The sequence below is a fragment of the Carassius auratus genome, chromosome 50 (assembly GCF_003368295.1).
Source record: "Carassius auratus strain Wakin chromosome 50, ASM336829v1, whole genome shotgun sequence".
In the NCBI taxonomy this organism is placed as follows: Eukaryota; Metazoa; Chordata; class Actinopteri; order Cypriniformes; family Cyprinidae; genus Carassius; species Carassius auratus.
The window spans coordinates 18,124,086-18,137,010 of record NC_039292.1 but is presented as its reverse complement, the minus strand read 5'-3'; positions in this window follow the sequence as shown (position 1 = coordinate 18,137,010).

The following is a 12,925-nucleotide window of genomic DNA, read 5'->3' as shown; positions in this document are numbered from 1 at the left end:
CAGTAAGTGCTGGTTCTGTCCACTTAGACCTGTAGGGCTTCAAACGTTCATAGTGAACTACCTTAGGTTCTGCCTTTACATTTTTCACATTCAGCACTGTGTAAAGAATACCTGCCATGTCCACCGTGAGCACCCGATATGGTCCTGTCCATTTTGGCTCAAGTTTCTTCCTCTGTGTGGTTGGATCATTCATCCACACCAGATCACCCATTTTAAAGGGTCTGAATTTCTCATACCTATTAAAGTAGTACTCACGCTTAAGTCTCTGATCTGCACTAGTGTTAAGCACTTCTCGAAACACAGTTTCCATACGTTTGACTAGAGCTGAACCATAAGTCTGCGGAGTGTTTACGGCTCCATCTGATGGAGAATCAAGGTACATGTGTGCTGGTAAACGAGGTTCACGACCATGGGCCAAGAAGAACGGCGAGTACCCGGTACTAGAATGAGGTGTAGCATTAAATGACAGTACAACTGCAGATAAGTACTGGTCCCATTCACCACCACTCTGAAAAAGAACCTTTGCTAACTGATCCTTCAATGTTCTATTGAACCGTTCTACCATTCTGTTACCACGAGGGTGGTAAGGTGTAGTTCTCTTTTTACTAATGTTCAATCTCTTACAGATGTCCTGCAAAATCTCAGACTCAAACTGACGTCCCTGATCAGAGAACAATTCCTCTGGAACACCGTGTTCAGGTATGTACCGGTCACACAACAACCGTGCCACTGTACCGGCTGTTTGGTCCACCATAGGATATGCGTTGACGTATTTTGTAAAGTGATCTTGCACCACCAACACATACCTGTTACCGCAGGAAGTGACAGGCAGTTCTGTGATATCAGTACACACAAACTGAAAAGGTCGTACAGTACTAATAGACTGAAGAGGTGCCCTTCGCTGAGGAACAGGCTTTTTCCGAGATTCACAAGCTTCACACGACTCACAATGCTGTTCAATGGCACTTCTCATTCCTGGCCAAAAACACAAACTCTGAGCTCTCTTCAGCGTACGTTCAGCACTGTAGTGTCCAGAACAGGGATCACCATGCAAATAGTGTAATGTGTCCTGAATAAGAACATCAGGAATGACCACCTGATAAGTTTGAGGTTTACCTGGAGCACTACAGGCTGTACGACACAAGACTCCACCCTTCAACACCATACGGGGAACCTGCCACCAAAGTTGTCTCAATTTCCCCTTTACTTGTCTAAGATTGGGCCTCTTATGATTTTCCACCCAACTAGAGACCTGAGAGAGCAAAGCATCTGTTTTCTGATAGTATTCAATGTCCTTGTCCTCCTCACCCAAAGACGTACACAGCATCTGCACAGTAGACTCAGACAAACCATCATTGCTTTCACATTCGGTCAGACAAATTTGTGACTAGACCTTAGGCTGAATTTCTGTACCATTTACACCAACAAAATCATCAGTCTGAGAAGTGAGGGGCAAGTAATCTGTTTGAATAGATACTGTCTGTGTGAGAGGTGTTGGAGTCGTGGATGAATCTACAGGAATACGAGACATAGCATCCGCATTAGTGTGGCTCTTGCCATCTTTGTGGATGATCACCCATTCATACGGATCAAGCTCCATAGCCCACCGACCTCTACGTCCCGTGGGATCAATATCAAATTTCAATTTTCTCAGGCCAACAAGAGGTTTGTGATCGGTGACTATTGTAAAAGGGCTGTTACTCAAGTAATGACGGAAATGTCTGAATGACCAAACAATTGCCCACAGTTCTTTGTCATAAGTGGACCATTTTCGTTCAGTCGAGGTAAGTACATGACTAGCGTATGCAACAACTCGCTCCCTACCATCTTGAGTTTGAGACAGGACAGCACCAATAGCTAGATTAGACGCATCTGTACTCAATGTAAACGGCTGATCAAAATGAGGGAATGCCATGACAAGCGGAGATGTCAGAGCATCTTTTAGGTGCTGAAAGGCTAGTGAACACTCATCGGTCCACTCAAAACGCACATCTTTGTGGGTTAGTCGGTGTAAAGATTGAGCCTTAAAGGCATAATCTCGCACGAAACGCCTATAATAGCTACACAAGCCCAAAAATGCTCGCACCTCAGTAGCTGATTTAGGAGTTGGCCAATCTCTTACTTTCTCACTATGAGCTGGATCAAGAGACAGCCCATCCTTTGAGACAACATGACCCATGTACGTTACAGATGCCTCGCAAAAATGACACTTTGCAGGGTTAAGTTTGAGACCTGCTTCCCTGAACCTGGTCAAGATGTATGTGAGGTTTGTCATGTGATCCTCAAAATCTTTACCCATACAAATGATGTCATCCAAATAAATGACACACTTTGTCCAATGCAGCCCTCTAAGGACTAGCTCCATTAGCCTTTGAAACGTGGGAGGACTATTTTTCAGGCCCATAGGCATCACTTTAAAATGATACAAGCCATCTCCTGTGGTAAAGGCTGTCTTTTTCCTGTCATTTGGATCTAATTCCACCTGCCAATAACCCGAAGACATGTCCATGGTAGAAAAATACTGAGACCCTGACAAAGCATCAAGACTATCGTCTATTCGAGGTAGCGGGTGCGCATCAGTAATGGTTACAGAATTCAATTTGCGATAGTCAACGCAAAATCTGTAGGTATTGTCTTTCTTTCTCACCATTACTACAGGACTTGACCAAGGACTATCACTATCCTCTAGTATATCTTGTGCTTTGAGTTTTTCTACCTGACGGTGAATTTCTGCCTTGAGAGCAGGAGAAGTCCTGTAGGCTCGCTGGGAAATTGGAGTATCATCTACGGTCCTGATTTTGTGGGTAACCAAGCTGGTTCTACCGTAGTCCTGATCATGCTGACTGAAAACATTGGAAAAAGAGGTTAGCAAATCTGTCAGATTCTTATGCTGTGTCACAGATAGCTCAGTATTAGAAAGATCTGGTAGTACATGTGTCTTGGGCTTTGACACTTCACTTGACACAAACACATTGTCAGCATTTACATTGTTCACCTTTTTCTCAATAATCACAAAACCATCCTGATCGCTCTCAGAAATGAAATGGAACGTACCAATTGGAGTACCACAGTACAGAGAAATGTCATCTGCAGAGGGATTGACCACCTTCACATAAACTGAACCCTTATCTGCTTTTGTCACAGTCCATGCAAACCCTATCTTAGAATCCTCACGATAGTAAGGCTCAAACACACCTGTGTAGCCATTTGGCTGCAAACCTGTGTAGGGTGATGCAAGTTTTGCAGTGATTACAGCCTCTGACAGAGCAGGAACCATCGTAGTGGTACACACATTCACATCTACAAGTTTAAGGGAATGCTTATCTACACCCATAAAGGATATGGAGTCCTCACCAAGCTGAAAAGACATGTTCTGCAAGTTAATCACAATTTTGTGCATAGACAAAAAGTCCCAACCAAGTACAAGTGCTTTGGAGCAATTTCTGATCACTTGAAATGAATGTGACACTGTATGCTTTCCCAAAGTGACATTCGCTGACAATGTACCCACTGAATCTAAAGTGTCACCAGAAATGGATGTTAGAGGTATAAACTGTTTAACCAAGGGTCTTTGACGCAAGGTAGGAGTAGACATTCTGAAATCTTCACTGATAAGCGAAACATCAGCACCCGTATCAATAAATGCATGCACTACTGTGTCTTCGATAACAAGTTCCACATTTTGTGTCACGGCCTGACCAGAGTCTGAAGTCACATGATGCTCAACAACGTTACCAATGGGCCTGGTGTCAGTAGCAGTTGGCAATTGGCCCTCATTGTCAACTACTGATAGTTTCCCTGGCGCTGATGAACACGTGAAGGAGACTGGAAACGCACATGAGCAGGACTTGGAGAACGATGACTCCGCCGATTTAAGTATCCATCCGATGACCTGACACCTCGACCATTGTCTGAACCAGAAGCATGATCCAGAGAATCCCGAGCTGTAAGGCGCTGCCCACGTTCAGGTGACATCCTAGGACTTTGATCACGATAGCTCTCATATCTGTGTGCTTTGTAATAGGCCCTGTCGCCACTCGTATCTCTATATGATGGTCTACTTCGCTCATAAAGAGAGTCACAGTTAGTATATGAATGTCCGTCATACCTGCGACGTTCAGATGTGCGCCCACGTGAATTGTCTGGGGTAAGACTGCGATGCTGTCGATCCGGTGAAGAAATGTGTCGGCCATCATACCTCTTTCTGTTAACCTCTAGCTGAAGTTGATCCACTCTCTCTGTCAAACGTTCCAAGGTCCGTTGAAGTTTCATGAAGTCCCCTGATGTAGCTGAATGAACTGCAGGAAGTGCTGTAGACATCATGGAGCAGGGAGAGGTAGGTACAGTCTGTGGAAGAACGTTGAGGGTAGATCCAGGAAAAACTCCTGCTGCCGAAGAAGTCCACTGTTGCGGGTGAGATGGCAGCAGTACCTTGCTGGCTTGGTGTGCCTGTTCAATCTGTAAAGCCAACGCAAGAGCAGCATCCAGTGTATCTACACCTTGTTCATGAATGCGAAGCTGCAGATAAGGTTCAATTCCAGCAACAAACCGCCTGAATTTTTCTCCATTCTTTGCATTAGCCTCATATGTGGGAAAAGCTTCATCCACCAAATGGCTAATTTCTGCTGCGAAAACTTGGAGAGCCTCACCAGGCAGGCGTGTGCGTGCATTGACATAACTTTGAAATGTGGAGAGATAAACTCGTTTTCCAAAAACAGCTTTCATTTTTTCTTTCACTTGTTTATAGTCTTTCTTAATGTCACTAGGCAAACTGTCCCAATAGTTAAAAGCGGTACCACCAAGACAAGTTGGCAAAAACTTTGCTAACCTGGCGTTATCAAAATCAGAGCTAGCCTCCACAGTAACTTCAAAGCGCCTGCACCAGTGGAGAAAATCTTCTTTCCCGTCGCCCAAAAAGATAGGTGGAAAATGTCCATTAAAGCGCTGCACTGCATGTGAACTGCTAGCGCCAGGCAAATCGCGTGCTGAGTCTGCTTCACTCATTATAGTTCACAGTTCAGAAGTCTCAGTATACCACGATAATAAAATGTCCCAAAAAGTCCATTAAATTATACAATGATTACCCTTTAAAGTTCGCGTCGTCCTGTTTTTTTAAAGTTCCCAGTCAAACCAACGCTGTAATCCAGAGATCAGACAAATGCACGAACAATGCACGCACAAATCTGTCCACGGTTGAAACACCAAGCAAAATAGACGTCACGGATAACAGACATCTGAAATCTTGCGCTCGATATCAGTCTCCAACGTCGTGATACCACATCCATCGCATTTACTACCCGCCGAAGAGAAAGTTCACTCACGCGCCATGCACGTCGTCCAAACCCGCTGCCACCATAAATGTAAGAGGGGCTGATGACCATAGGAGGAAACTTCCGTCTCTTGAGAATGGGTCCGTCGAAATAATGCAGGCATACACATTAACTGGAACTCTACTGTCTTTTATTTGACAGAGCTCAGGATTGAACTTTAACTCACAGCTCGCGTTACAGACTTGTTCTCCCTTGACAACTAGTGCGCATGTCCTCGCGCCAATTCACTGCGCATGTCATCGCGCCAACCTGTCATTCACGTCACATACATAAACCAATCAGATAATCCTACTTGTATAACAATTTACACATAATATAAATAATCAAAATAAATCTCACATAAAGTTTCATTTACATCATATCAATGTTTCACGATGCCAGGAAGGGTTTTTTTATGTTCTATAATATAGACAGCAATACAATATAAAAGTAATATGAGTTATAATGTTGCTAACTTAATGTCAGTAAGAATGATTAGACAAAACTTTACTGTGAACTTTGCTATTCTCTGTTCACGGATATATCCATATATGTTTATAACTATATATAGTATAGACCCACATACAAAGCATGCTTGTGTTATTAAGGAAGTAACTAAGCTTCTGTTCATGAATATCTACTCTGCACATCCTGATTTTGCCAAGTCCGATGTGTTCCTAGGTCAACATATTTTGTTGACCCTGGAACAACATTTTACTCCAAAAATATATTCTTAACCATATCCCTACACCTAAACCTAACCTTAACCATGAGTAATCCCTAAAATCAGAGGAAATGATAGATGAATGACACTGATGTACAAGCACCAAACACTGATTTTAAGCATAAACTTCACAAAATCTATAAACTGGTTCTTCAAATCTGATTGGTTAATCACAATGTTGTTCCAGGGTCAACAACAATGTTGTCCCAGGAACATGTCTCACTTGGTAAAATCAGGTTAGGCATCTACTCTGGTGTTAATATTTTGAATGTGTTATACCTCATCACTGGTGTTTGCAATCATCTGAGGTAAAAAGCTTAAAATATCACTGATAATAAATTTGCTATGTGGTAATTGTGTTTTTTTCTTATTATTAGTGACGAACGCAATAATGTTAATAGTGCAGTTTATTTGTGTAAACAGTATGTTTACTTTTTTATTTTAGATAAAGGATAACCTTTTGCAAAGTGAGCCAGTGCAAATAAACAGCCCACTTAGGAACCTGGAACACAGCTTAGACCAAACGAGGCACACACACACACACACACACACACACACACACACACCTGACTGAAAGGCTCATTATGCAGCTCATTATGTGGGCTTTTGTCTTCTAGGGTGTAAATCACACTAATATTCATGGTCAATCACGCCTAATCACATATGCACTTTATAAACCAAAAGTATCTTAGAAAATTTAAATCAATCTACTGTTTTCTGTGCATGAGTAAACAAGATGATTTTCTCATCATTTAGAAAGAAAATTTCTAGGCTACAAGATCCAGTTCTCAGAAATCCTGTGAACAAATGTTCTGTTTGTGTTTTATGTTATTATTCAAGTGATTTAAACTTTTTAGTTTTTCACTAACCACGCATAAACATTGTTTTCTCAAAAACACAATCATGTACATATGCTGTGTTTAATGTAAATCTGCAGGGCTTTTTCCTATAAATGTTACACTGAGCAAATTTTCATTTCTACAGAGTGTAGTCTGATACAATACAGATCACGTACATTCAGTCTGCTCATTAATTAATTGTCATTTGGATTCAGTTCAGTTAATTTTGATAAACAATATATATTTGATATTCAAATATATTGTTCTTTTGTAAAGAATCAAAGTATATGAATAAATACATTAAGGATCTTTACACTAGATGAGGTAATAACATTATTTCAACACACAAAAGTTGACTGTATCAGACTGGAAGATTTATGGTGGATTGGATTAGAGTCTGAGCACTCTTCTATGATGAACATGTAGCGCCCCTTTCTGGAAAGAGAGAGAGAACATTCTATTTAATTTAGTTTTGTTTAATTAAGTTTAATGTCCACCATTCAGAATTAAACTGAATTGTTTTGTACATTTTAATTTAATTTAAGAAAAGGAAACAATCTGTATACAGAATAAAATAATATTTATTTGTTTGTTTTAAAAAAAATAAAAAAAAAAAATAAAAAAAAATCAGATTTTGCGCATGCTCAGTAGGGTTGCTCTTCCTATCTGTATATGCCAAAGAAATTCCATGCTTTAAATATAATATTTATAAAAACCAGTCTCACAAAACATTAGATGTTAGCTTTCTGCTTCAAATGATAAGTGCAAAAATCTGTAGATGTTTCTTTGTAGTGATTCATATAGAATCTCACTTTTCTCATTGATCCTCTGTTTAAAGGACTATAAACTATAAATTAATTTGAACCATTATAAAAAAATTACCATTGCTGTAATTGTGGTTTTCTCACTCTCATGATTCACTTGTCTTAAAATGTTGTTTACCTGTCACGTTCGGTGATACAGGAAACACAGGAGAGATCCAAGTGCAGGTAAGAGGTTTATTGAGGGGCAATCCAAAAGGGTAAACAGTCCAGGCAGGGTCAAAACCAGAATATACAGCAAACATTAAAAAACAAAACAAGAACACACGGCAAGAGCAGACTATGGATAGTATCACACATAAGACAAGGACTCCGTGACACAGACTCAGAGAGACCAGGTATAAATACATAGAAGAATGATGAGGGAACTGGAGACAGGTGGGGAACAATCAATTAACTCAAACAAGGAGGAAGGTGACCAAATAAGGGAACAGGAAGTGATAAGGTGACAGACACCGTGGAAAAGGAGGACACCTAGTGGAAACGCAGGGAACACAACCCAGACACTGTGACAGTACCCCCCCCCCCCCTCTACGGAGCGGCTCCCAGGCGCCCCATGACAGACACAAAACAGAGACCAGGAGGGAGGCGGACAGGTGGAGGCTGAGGGGGAGGGACGGAGGGCCAGAAAAGAAAAACATGGGGAACAGGCACCAGAATGTAAACACAAAACAGGGAGACCAGGAGGGAGGAGGACTGGAGGAGGTTCAGGGGGAGGGACGGAGGGCCAGACTAACAGAGGGGAACAGGGACAGGAGTGAACACAAAAAAAAAAAAAAAAAAAAACAACATGAAGCCCCCCCAGGGCGGAGCAGAAGACCACCACGTCCATGTGGTGGAGACTGGAGTCCCCCAGGGCGGAGCAGAAGACCACCACAACCATGTGGTCAGAGCGGAAGCCCCCCAGGGCGGAGCAGAAGACCACCACATCCTCATGGTCGATGTCGGAGTCCCCCAGGGTGGAGCAGATGACCACCACATCCCTGTGGTCGATGCCGGAGTCCCCCAGGGCGGAGCAGAAGACCACCACAACCGTGTGGTCCGGGTGGAAGCCTCCCAAGATAGAGCAGAAGACCACCACATCCTTGTGGTCGATGCCGATTCCCCCAGGGCGGAGCAGAAGACCACCACACCCCTGTGGTTGAGGCCAGAGTCCCCCAGGGCTGAGCAGAAGACCACCACAGCCATGTGGTCAAGGCGGAAGCCCTCCAGGGCGGATCAAATCTCTGTGCAGCTGGACCAGCGGAACGACGAAGCTCTGGTAATCCCCTGGTGTTTTTACTGGACTCCAGAAGATCAGTGCTGGCCTGACTCTGCTCTCAAAGATCATTGGTGACTGGCACTTGTTCATGAAAATCACCGGTGACGTGACTCAGTCCTTGAAAATCACCGGTGACTTGACTCAGTCCTTGAAAATCACCGGTAACTTGACTTGACTCTGAAAGGTCAACGGTGACCAGCCTTGTCTCTGGAAAGTCCATGGTACCTAGCCCTGACTCTGGAAGGTCCTCAGTGACTAGCCCTGACTCTGGAAGGTCCTCGGTGACTAGCCCTGACTCTGGAGGGTCAGCGGTGACTAGCCCTGACTCTGGAAGGTCAGCAGTGACTAGCCCTGACTCTGGAGGGTCAGCGGTGACTAGCCCTGACTCTGGAGGGTCAGTCGTGACTAGCCCTGACTCTGAAGGGTCCACGAACACCTGACTCGACTTTGGAGGGTCAACTGGAACCTGACTCGACTCTGGAGGGTCAACTGGAACCTGACTCGACTCTGGAGGGTCCACTGGAACCTGACTCGACTCTGGAGGGTTCACTGGAACCTGACTCGACTCTGGAGGGTCAACTGGAACCTGAGTCGACTCCAGAGGGTCAGCCGTGACTGTCATCCTGTGCAGCGGCATTGGGCTGGTGGCCATCTTGGGTTGTGGTGCTGGACCGGTGGCCATCTTGTGCTGTGGCACTGGACCGATGTCCAATTTGGGCATTGGCGCTGGGTTAGCTGCCATCTTGTACTGTGGCGCTGGGCTGACAGCCATCTTGTGCTGTGGCGTTGGACTGGCAGCCATCTTGTGCTGTGGCTCTGGACCAGTGGCCATCTTGGGCATTGGCGCTGGGTTAGCAGCAATCTTGTGCTGTGGTACTGGGCTCGTGGCCATCTTGGGTTGTGGTGCTGGACCGGTGGCCATCTTGGGCATTGGTGCTGGGTTAGCGGCCATCTTGTGCTGTGGTGCTGGGCTGGCGACCACCCGGTGCTGTGGCGCTGGGCTGGCGGCCATCTTGGGCTGTGGCGCTGGCTCAGCAGCCATGACGTGAACCTTCTTCTCTAATCGAATCTCTAGGATCTTTGACAGCATATTGAAGTAATCGAGAAATGTGTCAGCGGGCATCTTGGGCGTTGTCACTGAGCTGGCAGCCATCTTGCACCGTGGCGCTGGACTGGTGACCACTTTGTGTTGTGACGTTGTGCTGGCGTCCATATTGCCTCGTGGCGCTGGGTTGGTGGCCATGCACCGCAGCGGCGCTGGGTTGGCAGCCATCTTGTGCTGTGGCGCTGGACCTGCGGTCATCATGGGCAGTGGCGCTGGCTTTCTCCTTCTGCCATGGTGAGACGGCAGCTCTGGTCCCTCCCACATGAGCCCCGAGTCGAAGGGGGGCCATGGTGGAGAGCGATGCTGAGCTTCCTCTCGCCAACCTCCTCCTCGGCAACCTCCCTTGGTCCCGCGAAACACGACCAGGCGGATTCCCTCAAACCGATTGCTTCTCTCCTGCTCGGTGGCTGGGGAAGAAGCGTCAACCAACATACTGCTGGATCTCAGGGTGACGGAGTCCTTCTGTCACATTCAGTGATACACAGGCACGTGCACAGGTAGGGCTCAACCTGTGCAGAGCACATGCCCTTTTTCCCCTTACACTCCGAAGTGCCCTTTTTTTGGTGGTGTTTTTTTTTTATCAATGCTATTGGTCACCCTTTACGCCTGTCTGTCTGTTTTACCAAATTAAAGTTCTTAAAACGAGCTTGTGTAAATCTTATTCGATCCTCAAGCTGTCAGTAAGCTGATAACTCCGCCCCCTCTATATTCATTGAATCAACTGAAGTTCCACAACAGCCGCACAGTAGACACCACCTGAGCTGAACAAAGTTTTGCGAAGGGTAAATAAACATCTTGTTGTTTGAATAAGTACTACTAAACACTATATCTATAAAGGCTCATATTTTATTTATTTGATGTCTGACTGACGTCGCCTGAGAGAGAGGGCTAGCATTTGCCATCTAGTCATAGCCAATACATAGCCAACACAGCCTGTGCATACAGTTGCATTTCATCTTTTATAAAATGCTAATTTGGCCAAATGCATTTTACCACAGGAAAAACTGAGCGCTCCGTCTATATAGCTAAAAAAAAACTAGTTTGTAAACTAGATGAAAATGTAATGTGATCCCGGCAGCGGCAGGCGCCGTCGCCGTTTTAATGACGGACAGAAAAAAAAATCACATTTGCACACATTCGCTGGTCAAAAACGATATATTAATAAGTAATACAACAACGTATAATTTGTTTTTACCATCGGAAAATCATAACAGGTGCGCCCCCGCACTGTTTCGTACTGGAACTTACACAGCGACGAGTGATCCTCGTCACCTAGATAACATATATTTCTAAGAAATTCTTCTTTGATTTATGATTGCTGATACACTTAATTTATTAACATTTAGGCTAATCATGTTATGGTATACTCTCTGTATACTCTCTGTATAAAATGTTGTAAAACATGGTTTTACTACAGTAATGTAGTAGTAACTAAAACAAATTTACAGAAGATCACTGAAATCTTTATATTTTATCATGCAGAATGTAATTCATGATTCATTCCAAGGCTTTTTATTTGATCCAAATTTTTTTATTTATTTGATCCAAAATACAGCAAAATCAGTAATATTGTGTAATATTTTTACAATTTTAAATAACTGTTTTCTATTTGAATATTTTAAAATGTAATTTATTTTTGTGATCAAAGCTGAATTTTCAGCATCATTACTCCAGTTCAGTACTCCTTAGTGTCACGTGATCCTTCAGAAATGCTTTTCACTGCAACTGTACTTTTCACACTATTTTTATTTATTTTTTCATTGCTGGCTTATTTTAGGGAAAGTGTAGAGAGACCAACATCCCTGGTCCACCACAGTATAAGATTTTTGCCAGATACATGGCTCACAGAAGGTTGCTGTTGAATTAGGTTTAAAGAAGCCCTTAAAACCCTATTTATCTATATTATCTAATTATCTAATATTATTATTATGGTTGTTATTAATCGTGAACAAATCTAAAGCTTTTGAGACTATTATTTTGTGTTATTGAATTTGTCATGAAGATGTGACCATTTCTTCCTTTTATGCAGGCTTACTAAATAATCTTGATATAAAAAGGGGGGGGGGGTGCCCTTTTTCAGTTTCAGCACATGCCCCTCAAAAGGTCTGTGTGATACAGGAAACACAGGAGAGATCCAAGTGCAGGTAAGAGGTTTATTGAGGGGCAATCCAAAAAGGTAAACAGTCCAGGCAGGGTCAAAACCAGATTATCCAATAAACATGAAAACAAAACAAGAACTCACGGCAAGAGCAGACTATGGATAGTATCACACATAAGACAAGGACTCCATGACACAGACAGACTGGGTATAAATACACAGAAGAATGATGAGGGAACTGGAGACAGGTGGGGAACAATAAATTAACTCAAACAAGGAGGAAGGTGACCAAATAAGGGAACAGGAAGTGATAAGGTGACAGACACCGTGGAAAAGGAGGACACCTAGTGGAAACCCAGGGAACACAACCCAGACACTGTGAGAATACCAGAAGCTGCTCTGTACCTTACCCATGATACTCTAAATAATAATGATGCCTATACATAGCAATCTGTAAAAAAATGATCTAATTGATGAAATTATCACAAATAATACCAATTAAAATGTTATCAAAAACAAAAACCAAATCCATGATCTCAAATCCAGAACCAGCCTTTCTGACAGTCCAGACAGCAGAAGTGACTGAATGCATTATGTTCTGTTTGATTCACACAGATCATATATTAATTCAATTCAGGTATTTCAATTCAAGTTTATTTGTATAGCACTTTTTATGATACAAATCATTGCAAAGCAACTTACAGAAAATTACAATTCTACAATATTTAGTAGTAGCTTATCAGTGGTGACTGTCAGAAAAATTAATAC